The sequence below is a fragment of the Podarcis liolepis genome (assembly GCF_965112155.1).
Source record: "Podarcis liolepis genome assembly, chromosome: 8".
Taxonomy (NCBI): domain Eukaryota; kingdom Metazoa; phylum Chordata; class Lepidosauria; order Squamata; family Lacertidae; genus Podarcis; species Podarcis liolepis.
This window is the reverse complement of record NC_139560.1, coordinates 77,817,841-77,836,585: the sequence shown is the minus strand read 5'-3', so window position 1 is coordinate 77,836,585 and position 18,745 is coordinate 77,817,841. Positions and strand designations below refer to the sequence as shown.

At 44.0% G+C, this 18,745-nt stretch overlaps 1 long non-coding RNA gene across 2 annotated transcripts in view; it reads left to right on the top strand.

Moving 5' to 3' along the window:
* LOC310714427 overlaps nt 1–9,424 on the top strand; it is a 40,871-nt gene extending 31,447 nt beyond the window's left edge. Inside the window, exons 3-4 of one of the 2 annotated variants that reach the window (XR_014529746.1) lie at nt 1,388–1,497; nt 8,286–9,424. This is a non-coding gene — a long non-coding RNA (uncharacterized lncRNA). Of the gene's footprint in view, nt 1–1,387; nt 2,729–8,285 lie in introns of those variants that run through there. The other variant, XR_014529747.1, reaches the window with a different exon arrangement.
* The last annotated feature ends 9,321 nt before the right edge of the window (nt 9,425–18,745 follow it).

The window sequence follows — 18,745 nt, the reverse complement described above, 5'->3', positions numbered from 1 at the left end:
CTGAAGGTAGCCCTGTACAGGGAAGTTTTTTAATGTTTGTGGTTTTATTGTGTTTTTAATATTTTGCTGGGAGCTGCCCAGAGTGGCTGGGGCAACCCAGTCAGATGGGTGGCTTATCATTATCATTATCATTATCATTATCATTATCATTATCATTATCATTATCATTATCATTATCATTATCATTATCATTATCATTAATATTATTATTCTGCTACATGTTTGATATGGCCTTTGACTAGAACAATAAAGTCATGACCTGGACTGAGAAAAGAGTATGGCAGAGAGAGAGAGAGAGAGAGGGTGGCCCCCAACTTTTGCCTCTGACCCGACTTACTGATGGCATGTGGCTCTCTCCTGCAGGAACGCTGCCCTTAATAGAAAAAATTCTCCCCACCCTTTCCCTGAGCCTTTCATGAGTTGACCAGCCTTTTAATTTCTCAGTTCTGTAGAGGGTGATCTTCTACTTACCATCCCCTTTACTTTGCCTCCCCGGTGCTTGGAGTGCATTGCAAATGGAGAACTCAACCAGACCAGCTTCTGCACTGCGTAGCAGCAGAGTGTTTTTGTTTAAAGCTTTCCCCATTTCTCCCTTCCTCCTTTGCTGGAGTCTGAGCTGCTCTCTCAGCATGGGGGAATTTAATGTCAAAGGTGAAGTTCTTCCAAGGTTAATGCTGATTGGATAGGAACCACTGAAGCTTTGTCTATTACTGCGTTATTCACAGAGGAATATTGCTAAGAAGTGTGCACTGCCGGTGGCATTCTTTTGAAAGCCTGGCTATGCCATTGCTGATCATCTCATCCTGTGGTATGATCCACAGATCATATACTGGATAATAAACATTTATTTTGATGCGTTTTAAGTCTGTTGCAAATTTATTCATTGTTTGCCTGTAATGTTCAGTATTGTCTACACTGATTGGCAGTAGTTTTCCAGGGTTTCAGGCAGGGAATCCCTACAATTTGGGACCTTCGGCTCTGCCATTGACCCACAAGCTTTCTTTGTAGTATTTGTAATATTTGAAACTGGGATTAGCTGTGAGAAATCAGAATATTGCTTAAGGAGTTATGCACATTAAAAAAAGAAGAATCTGAAGATAATACTGAAATTTTAGGGAAGAGCATGTCAAGTTAAATGATATGTTTCAGGAACAGGGGAAAAAATGAATTTGTTTTTTTGAAGCAGAAATATTCTGAATGTAAGGGGAAGCCTTAGAAACTAGTACACAAAAGGGACAACATTATTCCTCCTATTATGAAAGATGAAAGTGAAGGAAAAGAGGATGGTTAAAATAGCTGCAGGAAACAAAACAACATTTTCTCTTCCGATAAGAAAGTTTATGAGGTTGACTCAGATCCTACAACCCAAAAATGTTTCTGGTTGCAGGCTCAGGTGCAGTGAGTCCACGACTGTTGAAGCCCTCAGTGAGACAAGTAAATAAAGGCACAGGACAACGGACATGGGTTTGAATAGGCCATAACTTTTACTGATTACAGGTAAGTCATTTTCACAGAATCAGAATTGCAGAGTTGGAAGAGATGACGAGGTTCATCTTCTGCCCAACATGGGGCTCAAACCCACGACCTTGAATTTTGGAGTCTCAAGCTCTACCGACTGAGCTATCCCAGCCAAAGTTGTAGGCACTGGGCATGTATCCTGAATCAAGCAGCCCAGCTGCTGGTTGATTATTTTGGTCAGGTTGACTGGATTAAAGATTACCCTACGACATGCATCAAATTGGGGCAACTATCAAGGACCACCATTCTGGAGAGGTGCCTATGGCCCATCAGCCTCTGACTGGGTATCTGGCCAGGTACTCCCTTCTGGACCCCTCGCATTGGGGATGGGCTCCCAACCCCCACCTTCAAGTAGGGATCCAACCCAATGCCTTTTCTGCCACCCAAGCTGGCCCCTTCCTGCTGGCTCACCGCCAAGCCACTCCAAAGGGGGTTGGCAATATCTCACTGTGACGCTAACATATATGAGAGAGTACTGGTGGTGGGGACATGGGTGGTGCTGTGGGTTAAACCACAGAGCCTAGGAATTGCTGATCAGAAGGTCAGCAGTTCGAATCCCCGCTATGGGGTGAGCTCCCGTTGCTCGGTCCCTGCTCCTGCCAACCTAGCAGTTCGAAAGCACCTCAAAGTGCAAGTAGATAAATAGGTACCGCTCCAGCGGGAAGGTAAACGGTGTTTCCGTGTACTGCTCTGGTTCGCCAGAAGTGGCTTGGTCCTGCTGGCTACATGACCCGGAAGCTGTATGCCGGCTCCCTCGGCCAATAAAGCGAGATGAGCACCGCAACCCCAGTCGGTCACGACTGGACCTAATGGCCAGGGGTCACTTTACCTTTACCTTACTGGAGGTGAAATAGTTAAACAGGTTGCCCAGTCAGGACCCAGGGGGGTGGAGTCAGTGGGACTATAAAACCAGCTTTGGGAGGGGCAAAGGGAGGAGTTTGTTAGGAGTTGGGTGGTTGGTTGGAGTGGGAGTGAATTGGGCTAGAGTTGTGGGTAGGTTGAGTTAGTGTAATGAAATAGGCTGAGTCAGGAACAGTTAGAGGCTAGGCAGACAAATAAATATCGGAGAGGTGGTTTAGTGAGTGAGAGCAGGTAGTGAAAGTTATAGGACTGGATAGGCACCCCATGAATGTAATTGACGGATACTGTTTATGAAACCACATGCTTGTTAAACTGCAATAAATAAACAAAAGTTTATGTTTCCATTTAACCCTGACTGGACTCAGTATTGTCCCAGGTAGGGCCTGGGTGGTGGCAGCGAGAAATAAAGTGGTGGCACAGGGATCAATAGACAGTGAAACGTCCAGGGACTCTGTGTGATCGCCACACTCACAAGCATACCTCATGCTCAGTGGATGAAAAGTGCACCCCGTCTGGTCGGAACAGACTGTCATTGTCAAATGCAATGCCAGGGTGTGGAATTCCCAAACCTCCAAGCACAGCCCTGTTCATCTTTTTCCAAGCCTGGTTGACCCAAGCAGGTTTCACAGTGCCCATCCAGGGCACCCCAACATATCAGACCAAAGCCAGGAAACACAGGGGGTGGGGAGCAGTATGCTAAGCCTTGAGACCCGCAGTTGCTGTATGTGGGATGTAAACACAGGAGCAGTCAATGACAACATTCCTAGAGTGTACATGTTAGAACATGGGGAGGGATGTCTGTCCAGCAAGCAGGTAAACTTCCTGGGGACGGACTTCCTCCGCATGTGACCAGAGGTGGGTGTGGCCTCACCTGTGCAGGTAATGACAAAAGCACAGGGCAGGCAGCCATCTCTCTCTCTCTGCCATTTTCCTTCGATGAGGAAGCATCAAAAGATGCCCTCTTGGCTCTCAGCCAAGAGAGGAGATAAGGTCTATCTTACAACAAGATAGATTCTAAATATATGTAACCTTTTTAAGCCTGTCTGCCTTCTGGGATCATGTTGTGAACAGAACGTGAGTAAACTCTTTTATACTTTTATAAAGACTGTGTTGTGTCTTGTATTTTAAGAGGGAACAAAGGGGAAATTACCAGAGTAATTATTATAGAGGTTCTAGCGAACCTGTGCAAGCGTTACCGTTGCGAACTTAAAGGGGAATGTCTATAAACTCTGCTGATATTTTGGGAACTTGTTAGCACAAGTTGGATAAGGATATAATTAGTCAATATATCCTCTCCTGCACCCCAGAACATTCCCAACACTGTAAAGGTGAGGCCAGTGCCCTTCCTGCTGCCCAGATAGCTTTCTCCAAACTCAATAATCAGTGCACAGGGCGGTCCCACACAATCTGTGCTGTAAGCAAAGGCTTCAGGCCATGTCAGCGCATTCTTCTGCAGCTGAACCAGGTGAGATGAGCTTGGGCATCTAGGCTGAGGTGGTGGCTCCAAGGCCTAGGCATCACCCAGGTCCGCCACCCACACATATAAAGAAGCACGGCCTTCTTCAAAACTGCTGTAAATTGCCACAGACGTGGCTGCTTTATATGTGTGGGTGGCGGACCTGGGTGATGCCTAGGCCACCCAGGTCCGCCAGCCAGGCCACACCTCCCAGCCTGCCTGCGACTGCCATTGGCCCTTAAATTCTGAGTTACGATTCACAGCTTGGAAATTTAGACAGCCAATCACGTTGGGAGTGGGAGTGGCCCAGGCCTCCAGAAATGTATATAAGCAGTTGTTTTGCCCTTGTTGTCCAGTTATGTAGTTCAATAAAGGTTCTTGCTGTTACCACTGTGTCTTGCCTTGTGGGAACACAATGGCTATGGCCCCCAAACGGCCACAACAGTCAGATTCCCAGGATTACCAGTGAGTGTTTTATAATCATTAGAATATTTCTTGTACTGATACACAGGATACAGAAAAAAACTTTGCATTTCCCCCTGGGCAAAAAATACTTTGCTTTCAATGCTCATAAAAGCAACATTGCTGATGGCCACAGGTAGGGTGGTGACTGCCACCCACAAGTAATTTATTTAGCAGTATCAATGCCGTAGCAAAACCAGCCTGTAATGTGAAGCCGGCACCTTCACAAACATCATATGAAGGATTTTTAGTAGGAAAGTGGAAATTCTCTACCCAGAAAAACATTTGCTTAATCCTTTTTAACCCCCCCCCAACATATTTCCATTAGGGCACCTGGATCCATAACTTCATGTGATAAAATAAGTGTTATTCATATATGAGTGAACATAGTGTTTCGGTCCTTCTTGTGGGACTTGCCCCTGTTACTAGGGGACGTTTTCCTTTTACTGGAAGTGGTTAAGAAAATCTCAGCAGGCTTTGGTACAATTATCGTGGCCTGTGGTTTCCATCTTCTGCCCTCCTAGCTCTGCAGTTTCTCAACCGGTGGGAATTTAGCAAACTACTTGGAAGGAGTTCAGGTCAATCAGGCATCAAAATCTACCTTCTTCTCACACACTAGACGGTACTGACGCAGTCTGAAAGCTGCACTGTGCCTTTTCACACGGTGTGCTCACTGGGGACAGGAGCACCAGGGTTGGGAAATGGTGTCCAAAAATAAACACCTTTCAGGACTTTCACGGTAGGGCCTCTCTCTCTCTCTCTTCTGTCCTGGAAACTGAACACAGTATCTTCTTTCTTCAGCCGCAGCATCTCTGTTAGGATTAGCTGTATGTGGTAATCAGGAAGAATGCAATGCGGTTATGAAGTCCCAGCACACAAGAGAAGCAAAGCACTCACAACCTTGCACACCTCCTTTTCCGTTTTGTGCAGATTAAAAGTACAGATGACGAGCTGGGAAAGAAATACTTCAAACAGAATTTGAATTCAGTGTTCCTGAAATTGGCTGGAATGAAAAGTGCAGGTCACAGAATCATAGAGTTGTAACGGGACTTGGGATTCAAATAATGGATTGCATTCTAAGATAAGTTCGCTTAAATTGCCCATCTACTTCTCCCTCTGCAGCCACCTGTCTCTCCTCCAGGTGAAGAGGGTCCCTCACAATAGGGTTGCCATACGTCTGGAATTTCTTGGAAATTGCTGGGATTCGGCCATCCGAAACAGTGTCCGAGTGGAAAATGCTGGAATGTCCGGAAAAATAAACAAGGACTTTCACTTTTTGAAATATGGCAACCCTACCACGACTAAGGGACGCGGGTGGTGCTGTGGTCTAAACCACAGAGCCTAGGGCTTGCCGATCAGAAGGTCAGCCGTTCAAATCCCTGCGACAGGGTGAGCTCCCGTTGCTTGGTCCCTGCTCCTGCCCACCCAGCAGTTCAAAAGCACGTCAAAGTGCAAGTAGATAAATAGGTACCGCTCCAGCGGGAAGGTAAACGGCATTTCCATGAGCTGCTCTGGTTCACCAGAAGCGACTTAGTCATGCTGGCCACATGACCCAGAAGCTGTCTGCAGACAAACGCCGGCTCCCTCCTGCTGCCTGAGCTGCTTGCCTCACCTTGCCTCTTGGGTGGGCTGGCCCTGTGAAGACTTCACAGGTGGGCCTAAGCGGACCTTAGTTCAGGAGGATCATCCTGAAGGCAGAGACGTTACAGGTCAGAGTCTGAAATGAATACAGTGGTACCTCGGGTTACATACACTTCAGGTTACAGACTCCGCTAACCCAGAAATAGTGCTTCAGGTTAAGAACTTTGCTTCAGGATGAGAACAGAAATCGTGCTCCGGCGGCACGGCGGCAGCAGGAGGCCCCATTAGCTAAAGTGGTGCTTCAGGTTAAGGACAGTTTCAGGTTAAGTACGGACCTCTGGAACAAATTAAGTACTTAACCCGAGGTACCACTGTACTTCATCTGAAAGAGGCCTGAAGAGGGAAGACTGGCCGCAGGAGACGGAAAAGTTGATTGATGGACATGGATGCTGGAAGACTGGAAAGGACTAGCGGAAGCTGGATAGAGAGCCAGACGAACAAGTAGAGATACCTAGAGAGATGAAGGAGTCCCACATGCAAGCCTAGTTTTTTGTGCAAAGGTTCAAGCCTGACTGGGGGCAATAACGCTGATAACAGGCCACATCAGAGGGCAATGTGGTGTAGTGGTTAAGAGCGGTAGTCTCGTAATCTGGGGAACCGGGTTCGCGTCTCCGCTCCTCCACATGCAGCTGCTGGGTGACCTTGGGCCAGTCACACTTCTTTGAAGTCTCTCAGCCCCACTCACCTCACAGAGTGTTTGTTGTGGGGGAGGAAGGGAAAGGAGAATGTTAGCCGCTTTGAGACTCCTTAGGGTAGTGATAAAGCGGGATATCAAATCCAAACTCCTCCAACTAGTGGGCTGTGTGAAAGGTGGTAATTGGGAAGAAAACACTGCTCCTTTTCTTCAGTCCTGAGAGTTCATAGTGAAGTGTACCTGTGTAGTATCACCATCATTTTTATTATTAAAATTTATATACTCCTCTTCACCTGAAGGTCACAGGGAGGTTTACAACATAAAAACCTCAAAATAAAAATACAAAACATAATAACAAAAACCAATACCCCCACCCAGTGCACAAATGAGAAGACACCTAGTTCAATACCCTAGATGACCTGATTGTAATTCACTGCTGTTCTGGATGATATCCTCATTGCTACCACATATTTCCTCAAAGGACCTGTGAAAGCCTTTGATTGAAACTGGCTTTATCCAGCTGTGCAATTCTGGAAACAGTCATTTTTAATTCAAAGGACCAGACCCCAAAATGCGACTACAGTGGTACCTCAGGTTAAGAACTTATTTCGTTCCGGAGTTTGGTTCTTAACCTGAAACTGTTCTTAACCTGAGGTACCACTTTAGCTAATGTGGCCTCCTGCCGCCGCGCGATTTCTGTTCTCATCCTGAAGCAAAGTTCTTAACCCGAGGTACTATTTCTGGGTTAGCAGAGTCTGTAACTAACCTGAAGTGTCTGTAACCCGAGGTACCACTGTATTTATTTGGAATGACCTGATAGGTCTTTCTTTCTCTTTAGGTCAGGAATGGCCAAACTTGTCCCGCCAGCTGTTTTGGGACTACAGTTCCCACCATCCCTGACCACTGGTCCTGTTAGCTAGGGATGATGGGAGTTGTAGTCCCAAAACAGCTGGAGGGCCAAGTTTGGCCATGCCTGCTTTAGGTAGGGGGGAAAAAAAACTTTTTGACAGCGGAACAGTCTCCCTTGGGAGGTTGTGGACTCTGCTTCATTGGAGGTTTGAAAGCAGAGGTTGGATAGCCATCTGCCATGGATGCTTTAGTTGAGATTCCTGCATTTCAAGGGGTTGGAGTAGATGACCTTTGGTTGTCCCTTACAACTCTAAGATTCTATGATTCTAAGCAGAACTTTGTGATGGCACTCAATGATATGGAATACCAGCCTCTCCCTCTCCCTCTTATTTTGCATGGCATTGCTCACTAGTGTTTAGAAACTAAATACTTGACGCTCATTCATTTACCCCCACAAAACATTGTTATATTCTGTAACAGCCTTCCCTAATCTTGTTCCCTGCAGATGTTTTGGACTACATTTGCCATGCTGGTCAGGTCTGATGAGAATTGGGAGGGTACCAATTTGGGAACGACAGTTCTGTAGTAAATATCAGGCTCGGTTAGTTATGTTCCATTTGCATTTTACGGAATCTAAAGCCATTTAAACGTTGGGCAAGCAAACCTTAATCCATTCACAATGTTATAAATGATACAATACTGTCTCCCCCGCCCCCTGGTAAAGAAAGAAGAAATCAAGATATCTGTCAAGCCTATTTATACAGAATAGGTAACCCTGGGTCACGGGCAACGCTAATAAAAAAGAATGACAACCCATTTCTTTTAATGACAAGCTGACATATTTATTTTTATTATTCCACAAAGAACTCGCCAGACCCATCTGTCATGGAAAAACCTCCTTCTTCAGTCTTCGGGAAATTCTCTCACTTTGAGAATTTCAGTTTTGCAGAGGAGGTGCTCAGCTTCCTTGAAATGTCAACATTTAGGGAAGAAAAAGAAAATATTTTAAAGGCTGCATTTTTGTTATCAGTGCTGCTTTTGTTTTCAAAGCTAAGCTGTGGTGTTAATATAGATCAGTGTTTGCTGGACCATGTGTAGGTATACAGATCGGTGGTCTTTGAAATGTGAAGAAGATGGGGGGAGGGGAGATTCATTGGACGCTTGAGGGAGTTCCTCAGTGAGTAGATCAGCAGCGGTAGACAAGCCCTTGAAAGAAAGGTATCCCAATGCAGATGGTATCCTCTGGTAATGAACAGATCTAGGAGAGTGGGCATCTTATAGGGCAGCAGTGGGAAGAGGCATCTGTGGCTCTCCAGATATTGCCAGGCTACAATTTATATAAGCTCTGATCAGTTGGCCATGCTGGGTGGGATGGATGGGATTTGGAATCCAAGGACCCCTGAAGATCCACAGCTACCCTAGGGCACTGTCCTCCAACTGGTGGGTTGGGACCCATCTGTGGGCTGCAGCCAGATCCAAGGTGGGTTGCAACAGGAGCACGACCACCTGTCAGGCTCCCTCCCCCTGTGGCAGTAGATAAGAGATCAAACAAAAGGAATGCCTTACCAGTTAGAACCTTTTTATAATCATAGCGAGAGAGCAAAGAACACATCTCTTAGAAATGGTGGTGCTCCCAATTAAGGGATACTCCCCCCTCCGTCCCTATTAATCTGCACCACTCCTATGTCTTGTAATCTGAGCTTGTACCCTCTGTGCTTTCTGTTCTGAGACTTTCTGAGCTCTCCGTGACTTTGGAGAAGGGGGGTGGATCCTATCCAGTGCCTGCGAATCTGTTAACTCTCTCTCTTCTAGGTTTTCTTCTGCTAGCTGTTCCCCATCCAGTATTTCCCAGCTTCTGCCTTCTGAACTATGCCCCTCTGCAAACCACTGTTCCAAATCTATGATGTCCTGGGAAGATTCAGGATCAGGGGGAGGTGATGGCTCCCACAATTCTTCCTCAGTGCTGCCCTCCTCAGCACGGATCCCGACACCACTCTGCAAAGATAAGGCACAGACGTGTTTTCTCTGTTCTACTGGTACAGTCAGGGTCATCCTTGACGTCACAAACTGTGTATCTGAAGAAGTGTGCATGCACACGAAAGCTCATACCAAGAACTAACTTAGTTGGTCTTTAAGGTGCTACTGGAAGGAATTTTTTTATTTTGCAAATATATGGTAAAAGATTAAGAAATACATTCCCCAAAGCATGTTTGGGTTGAAAGGGGGTCCTGGGTCTGGAAAGGTTGAAGATACCTGCCCTACGGTATACTTTCAGGATGTGCCCTAGAGCAGCGGGTGCTCGAGGAAGTGATTATTTGTGAATTCTGAGGGTTAATGTGTGGATTGGAATGCAGGTACCCCTCAAATTACTCACGTCTCTGAATTTTGTGGATGCAATTCTCTGTTCCGAATGACACAAAGCTTCACTTACGAATGCGCATTTTGAAATGCGTATCGGAGAGAAATGCGTATCGGAGAGAAAAATACATATTTCTGTACGACATTTCTTTTAAAGTCACAGATGAATGTAGAAATGGGAGGGATGCATTGATGAATCAATGCGTGTGTGTTGAAGATCTTTTTATTGTTTTATCACTTGTTGTTTGCCTCCTTGCGCTCCTTTGGTGGGATATAAATTTAATAAATAAATGAAGCGACAGTGACATGGACAGAAATAGATTTAAGACTAGGGTACTTTCCTTTTTTATAATAATTTTAATTAATTTTAACATATAAATTACAATACATACCACAGAACTTCATCACTTATATAAGCTTTTTTTTGGGACTTCCATCAGCACCTTTGATGATCCAGCGTTTTGACCACATTTTACGCATTTCTTAAATTCATATTGCCTTTAATTGTTTTAACTAACCATCCTCCCCCTTATCCATTTTTGCAATAATACCAATAATACTCCTCACAAAACTTCTTGCAAACCTACAAGCGTAGTCTGATCATCACAAATACTTTTCAAATAGTCTGTAAATTTATCCCAGTCTTCTGTGAATTTCTGGTCCCGCCGGTTTCGAATCCTTACTGTTAGTTTATCCAATTCTGCATAGTCCATTAGTTTCATCCTCCATTCTTCTTTCGTCGGTAGTTCTTCTTGCTTCCATTTTTGGGCCAATAATAATCTTGTTGCCATTGTTGCATATAAAAACAACTTACATTCCTTTCTATTTATATCACTTCCTACAATGCCCAGTAAGAATGCTTCTGGTTTCTTTATAAATGTATATTTCAACATTTTTTTCATCTCATTATATATCATCTCCCAGAAGCTTTAAGACTAGGGTACTTTCCATTAAGGGCAGAGATTCTTGATCCTCTTTGTGGCTTTTGATACTGTTGACCACCGTTGACTGCTTGATCTGAAAGGTGGAATTAGTAAAGAATGCTGCAGCTTGGCTGTTGACAGGAGTGAGACCCTGTCTGCAAAACGCACCCCTCCTCAATGGACTGCTTGTCCATTGGCTACTGTAGCCTTATTGGAGTTCACCAATTGGGTCTGTGTTGCTCCTGGACAGGAGGAAGGAAGTCAAATAACACTGAGGGTTGGTTCAGAGAAAGAGTTCTTTATTTCTGCTCTCCAGAACAGCAGAAAGGCACCTGCGTGGTGTGTCCACAGCAAGTCCAAAGAAATGAGAAATTTCATGCAGTATATACCGTATTTTTCGCTCTATAACACGCACCCGACCATAACACGCACGTAGTTTTTAGAAGAGGAAAATCCGTAGGCATGCCACCCGTAGGCATTCCCTCCATAACACGCACAGACATTTCCCCTTACTTTTTAGGAGGAAAAAAGTGAGTGTTATGGTGCAAAAAATACGGTATATCCTCCAGGCACCCTCTCCCTCCTTCCCCAGGAATCCAACCACGTCAGCCTATCAACTCAGATTGACATCACAGATGTTCCTGCTCTGGCACTCTTAACCATAAAAGGGATTTCCTTCCCGCACTCCTGACCTTAAAAGGATATTCCTGTTCCTAGTCTTATCTTGGAGCCAGAGGTCACCATTTCCGAGAACACACTCTGGCGTTGTTCCCAGACTTGGGTCTGTGCGTCTTTGTGGTCAGAACATAAGATAAGGCACAGACGTGTTTTCTCTGTTCTACTGGTACAGTCAAGGTCATCCTTGACGTCACAAACTGATAAAGGAGAGAGCTGTGTTCTTGTTATGCATTTGCTCAACGGCTCAAGTTTATGCATTTTAGCTAAGAAAAAATAGGGATTTTGGTGCAGTTTAAAACTGCCTGCACAGTCAGTTTTGGGTTTGGGAAACCCATTCCTTCACTACCATGTCTGGTTCAAGCTGTTACTATTAGGATATAAAGCCCTGATCAGCTTAGGAGCTGTCTGCTTCTGCAATCGCTTACTCCATATCTGCCAATTCAACTGCTTTGATCTGTGGAGCTGGGACTTTTTCAAGTGCCACATAATACTCATTATTTTGCAGTTGTAAGAAATTGATCTTTGGAACTTCTTGCATATTGAGATCAGGCAGTCACCTTCATTGCATTCTGTTCTGTACCTGCTTAAAACATTTTTGTTTAGGCAAGCCTATCCAGATGTTGATGTGTTTTAGTCTCTTGTTAGTCTCTTGTTAAATCTTATTATTTTCTAAATGTTTTAATTGCTTGTATTAAACTGTTCTTTGTCAATCATTTAAATATTTATTGTAAACCACTTGGAGGTTTTATTACAACCAAGCGGCATATAAATTTTGTTAAATAAAAATAAAATGGCTACTCCTTGATGTAGAATGATTCTCTGCAGGAAGTAAATTTGAAATATATATCATTCAGTTCCTGAGGTCTCTTCTGAATGGTCTTATGAGAAATAATATCCTTCTGTGTATAAAACACCCATGTAAATGAGTGGTTTCCTGGAAGACCAAGAAACCTCCTATAGCATTTAGAAAGTAGCATAAAAATTCTGAGCTGTCAACAGCCGGTGCCGTAAAATGGCTTCATTTCCCTCTGTCTTGAATAAGGACAGAAGATTTTCACTTGCGCTGAAGAAATGTATTTCACCCCCAATCCAAATTACCGTACTCCTCACTTTGTAAAATGTAACTGTCACTCTGATAGAGAATGACCTTTTGTAAATGTTGAAGCAATCACGGAGGGGAAGTAAAATAGTGACACCATTGTAAGAAAGACACCTGGCAACTGTCTGTGCCCAAATTGCCGACTTCCTTTTTGTAAAGGGTTTGGGTGGGCATGGCACTGTCATGAAATGGCTATTAATTGAGCGAAGCACCAGTCAAGTATTTGTTCACATATGATGCTCAACATGACCATTGGGGCTGGTGAGAGCTTCAGTTCAAAACATCTGAATGGCACCAGGTTGCAGAGAGCAGATCCAGCCTTTAACTCAAACATACAGTACAGGCGTTGATGCATGGTCATATCCTGACTAGCATGGCAGACATGGCACCCAAAGGGGGAGATCCCAGGAAGGATGTCTATCTGGACTCCTCTATGTTCTGGCCAATGGCCAGGAGGAAGACTACTTGGGCAACTCTGGATGGAGATGTCAAAGGATTAAGTGGAGGAATTCCCAGCTTTCTAGCCCCAGATGTGCATTTTAAAGAATTTCCCAGACCACGTATGTTGGCACAGTTTAGATTTCTGGTTAATAAGTGTTAAAATCATGAAAGAAATCCTCCTAAATGCACTCCTTTTAAAAATTCACACATGACTCTTGTCAAATATATATGTAGTCCTTTGGGGTGAATTTGCCACCACGCTGAAATTCTGCACTTGTTTCATCATCATCATCATCATCATCATCATCATCATCATAATTTATACCCTGCCCATCTGGCTGGGTTTCCCCAGCCACTCTGGGCAACTTCCACTAGAATATTAAAAACACAATAAAACACCAGACATTAAAAACTTCCCTAAATAGGGTAGCCTTTAGATGTCTTCTAAAAGTCAGATAGTTGTTGATTTCCTTGACATCTGATGGGAGGGCATTTCACAGGGCGGGTGCCACCACCAAGAAGGCCCTCTGCCTGGTTCTCTGTAACCTCACTTCTCGCAGTGAGGGAAGCACCAGAAGGCCCTTGGAGCTGGACCTGAGTGTCCTGTCCTGATTCTAAAGTGCTATAGAAATGCTACATCATTTTTATTATATATATTTATTCTTAACATTTATTTGGAACACCCCTTGGATATGCTTTCCTAGTAGGGCTCCCAAAGAAACTTCAGAATGGACCTTCTGCATGGTCTCACTAAGAGCAACACATGAGAAAGAGACATCTTTCCTCACTTTGCTTTCTGCAAGCACCAACAGGAGGCTAGATTTTGTTTTAGAGTTTGTGTGCTTAGGATCCATTGGTTTCAATTGGCATGAAGAACTTCTTCATTTGCTTTCAGTGGGTTCCATTCAAAAAAACTTTGACTTAATCGATTGCAGATATGGCTGGTTGTGTAGCCAAGCTGCCAACAATGAAAAGAATTGAATTTATAGACTGTTAAAAAGAAAAATCAATTTAGGGGAGAAAAATGGAAAAGTCACCCTGAAATGCTCAAGGTCTCTTGGGTTCTGTTGTGCAATACAAGTCACTTAAGAAATATCTATTTGCTTTGTAGAGAAGTAGGTAATATGGAAGCAGGTCATAATTACATGCAATTAATAGAAATCATGCTGATTTATTTTTTATTTTATTTTTTTGAGGGGGGAACCTTAACATTCTCATTTCTGTTTTTTTCTGAAATGATGCCATTTGTGAAAAACACCCGAAGCAAACCAAAAGGAGATGCTTAATCAAATAATTTGGCTATGTAGATAAATAGATCTTTATCTCAAACTCTTCCCCATGGTCCAACTCTGACAGTCATGAGGGAACATATGCACAGAGACTGTCCTCGTATTCAGATGGGTGTCCCTGTTTTCATGTTCCTGTCCTCAGTAAATCACAGTCTCAATGCTTTCTGGTGAGATGTTTTAAAAGCCACCCCCCCTTTTTTAAGGATCAATGAGCTGGACTTCTCCATATTTCAACTCTCTCTCCTGGGATTCTAGAAGTTAAGTCTCTTAAGTAACGGGATCAGGGATAACTCTTGAGTCCAGAGTTTTCTGATTCAAATGCATGTACCTGTTGTGGAGGCCTTTTTTGTAGTTCCATCAGTGATTTATTTCTACTGTTTGTTTTCATATTTTTTTGGTTTGACTGTGACCTGCCCTGAGATACTATTTTGAGTTCTTTTTTTTTTTTAAATGCAAATCATACCTTCCAAATGCCCTGGAAAAAACAGGACATCCTGTTAATTCGTGCAAGATCTTGGTGGCCATTTTGGGTGCTGCGATCTTACGCTCTCTCATGAGGTGCTCTTGCCCTGAAAAAAACCCCTTTTACAGGGTGAGAGCAAGGCATGGGTTACATCACCAGTTTGATTATGGTTACAACACCAGTGTTGAAACAATGATTCTTCAACATCAGCTTCGTTGGACTGGTTATGTTGTGCGGATGCCTGATGATCGTCTTCCAAGGCAACTATTCTATTCCGAACTTAAAAATTTGAAGCGTAATGCCGGTGGTCAACAAAAGAGGTTCAAAGACTGTCTCAAGGCAAATCTAAAAAAATGTAGTATAAACACTGGCAACTGGGAAACATTGGCCTGCGAGTGCTCCTGTTGGAGAACAGCCTTTACCAAAGGTGTCATGGGCTTTGAAGACACTCAAACTCAGGACGCAAGGGAGAAACGTGCTAAGAGGAAGCCACGCTTGGCAAATCCACACCGTGATCAACTCCTGTCCAGAAACCAATGTTCCCCCTGTGGAAGGACGTGTGGATCCAGAACTGGCCTCCACAGTCACCTACGGACTCATTGTTAAAACCATGTTTATGGAAGACAATCTTACTCGGCTACGAGTGATCGCCAAAGTAGAAGAAGAATATGACTCGCCCAGGAGCGTGTCCTGGTGGATATGGAAGGGAGCATAATTACACATAGATTCACCCGTCCTACTCTGGAAGCAAGCCACTTCACCTTCTTGCATATCAGGGCTGGTTCTCTAACTCTCACACACAGAGCAAACATTATACATTTCTTTAGGCGTAACAGGCATTCGGTGGGAAACATGAATTTTGTCCCCATAACTTAGAGCCACCCAGACGTTCTGAGAATACAGAGTTGTCATTTAGCATCTGATTTCCCACCATCCTTTCTGACTCTCTACCAGGATAACCCTGCTTGATATGATGGTGTCTTGAGAGCTACCTGAGCTCTCTTTACATTCATTTGCCCTTCTCAAAATGAAGGCATCGATCTTCTTGCACATTATTCATTACACCCCAAAGGGTTAACAGGATGTTCTTGACATGTACTTAGCTGCACAACATTGCTGTGGGATGTTGAGTAGTGTTGCCCGATGGAGCAGATAAAATTTGTTTTATGACCCCCAAGGAAATTTAAGATGGAGAGAGGACTCATTCAGAAAGAGTCGAAGAAGAAGAACAAACCTCAGAACCAGCACTTGGGGGACTGGCCAGGCCTTCCAACTAAGCAACAGATAAAACAACTTGCTCCCCACTTTTTCCCTCTGAAAATCTTGATGGTGTGTATTCTTCAGATATTCTCTGAGCACTTGCCGAATGTTTAGATTATCTGCACGTGAGTCAGTGTTATTTAAACTAAAATATTTGATGCTCAACAGCTAATATTTGACAGAGTGCAATAGTTGGCATGAAATAGCAATTAGAAGTTGGAAATATCTCTTGATTTAGTTGATGGCTAACATGCAGTGGCTTTTGACTTCCGGGGTGGCGCCATCGGTAATGGCAGACTCCCTCTGATCTGGAGGGACCAGCTCCACGGGAAACGGGTCTTTTCCGCTACGGCGAAGCGGGGACCCTTTCAAAAATCACAGGCGGATGAAGCCTGTGACCATGGGACTCGGCGGGCACCTTTAGCGCCCCCCAACCCGCAAAGGAACCCACTAACGGGCTCCGGAGCGAAGAGGGGGAAGTGGCGCGGTGCTGAGAGTCAACTGCTTCTTCCGTGGAGTGAAGCTGCACAGCCGTTGCCGAAGAGCGCTGCCTTTTTCCTGGGACAATTTGGCTTTTAAGACAATCACTGTGAGTACTTAAATTTCGGACAATTGGACTCTAAATAAGGACTTGCGAGTAGAAAGGAAAATTGGACTTAAAAGTTTATTTCAATTTGGCACTGAAACGGGAAGGTCTAAACAGGAAGTCAGCCTTCCGTTTCTTTGTAGATAGATTAAAGCAAAGACATGGCAAACTAGAGTTCAGAAAATCGCTTGTAAAGGATTAACTTTCACCATTTAAGATTGTTGAACCCCTTTCGGAAGCAGGAGAAGGGGGGGGGGGATTTTTTCTGGACTGTTTAAACCTGCAGAAGTGAGTGTAAAGCAAAGTAACTTTCCACCATCTTGATCCTGGAGCGGGGTGTCAGGACTGACGTTTTTTGCAGCTCATTGACCTGAGACAAACGTTTTTGACAGATAGCTAAAAGAAGAGAAACATAGTGATGCCATTGTTCCCTTTCGCATTTTAAAGGAACAAATATTGACAAAATAACTGAAAAAGGAAACTTTGTTGTTAGATCTGCCTTTAAAAGAAAAGAACAAATAGAAGTTTTTCCCCTAGAGGGAGCCTGTGAAACTGTAACCAATTCTGAATCAGGGAGCTTGCAGCTGCTACAGATTACGATCGTGGGAATAGACTTCTGACCTTGCAGGACAATGTATTCAGAAGCTCTGTTGTGTGCTCTCTGTAAAACAAGTGCCCTATTGGAACAGCTACATGAGAAGACGGACTTGATGACTGATGCGATCAGAAATTTTGAACAGGCAGTGGGAAATTATATGGAGCCCACCCAGGAATCAAATCAGGAGTGTGCCCTGACAGAACAGATGAGGAAAGAGGATGTTGCTGAATCTTGGGCACCAGAGATGGAGGGAGCTGCGGCCCAGCAGGAACATGAGTTTTTGGATTTGACAAATGAGCTTGGAAAAAGCCAGATTTGGAAAGATAAAGTTTGGCTTGGCTTGGAAATGGGGGGTTGGATAGACCCCCCTATGCAGGGATGTTTGGACTTTTCAAGTCTGGTAATGGGCCGTGAGATATTTGGGGTTGTGGGGGCTCTTAATTTTGGAGGGACTTTGATACAGGTTCTTAAATACCACATGGAGTTCAGTGTGGACTATGGAAAAGGGGCTGATTTGTCGAGAAGTGTCAAAAACACTGTTAAGCTGGAGTTCCAGAAATCTTGCTCCGGCGGCGCGGCGGCAGCGGGAGGCCCCATTAGCTAAAGTACTGCTTCAGGTTAAGAACAGTTTCAGGTTAAGAACGGACCTCTGGAATGAATTATGTACTTAACCCGGGGTACCACTGTTTTTCCGACACACACAATCAATCAATCAATCAATCAATCAATCAATCAATCAATCTGTAGCTGAACTGGGTTCCACACAGTCACAAAAACAAAACAAAAAGCCACAAAAACGCAAAATAAATAGGAAAAACCGACAGACCTCAGCATGGCACTCAAAATGGAAGCATAACACTCAGTTCAGAAGCATATCAAGGAACTTCTGAAAAAAGTTTGCAAACCGGAACACTTCCGGGTTTGCAGCAGTCGGGTTCCAAGTTGTTCGACTACTAAGCCATTCGAGAACCAAGGTACCACTGTATTTTAAATATACCAAAATTACAATTTTCACTTTCCCTCACAAATTGAGTACTTTAGTCCTGTAGGCATCCCTTGGATGCCTCCTGAGCTGTCAAATACTTCAGAGCCATTGCATGTCATTTGTCTAAAGCTCCCACACTCAAGTCACCTAAAAGATACTGTCGAATACTCAACACCATTCCATCCCGATTATCAAAATCCGACCAATGCCAATGACTCTGAAAGTAAAGTACAGTGGTACCTTGGGTTACAAACGCTTCAGGTTACAGACGCTTCGGGTTACAGACTCCGCTAACCCAGAAATAGTACCCCTGGTTAAGAACTTTGCTTCAGGATGAGAACAGAAATTGTGCGGTGGCAGCGGGAGGCCTCATTAGCTAAAGTGGTACCTCAGGTTAAGAACAGTTTCAGGTTAAGAACGGACCTCCGGAACGAATTAAGTTCTTAACCAGAGGTACCACTGTAGTTTATGTTAATATGATTCAGATTCATGTGTGTTTTATTTAATAGGGACAGAAAGGGATTATCAACCAGGAAGGTATAATTATTGATAGGACTCAAACGAGTTAGCAACCCGCTTGTCGCTGCATAAACTCAAACAGGGGATCATTGAAACTCTGCTAAACTATATAAACGTTCCCACAG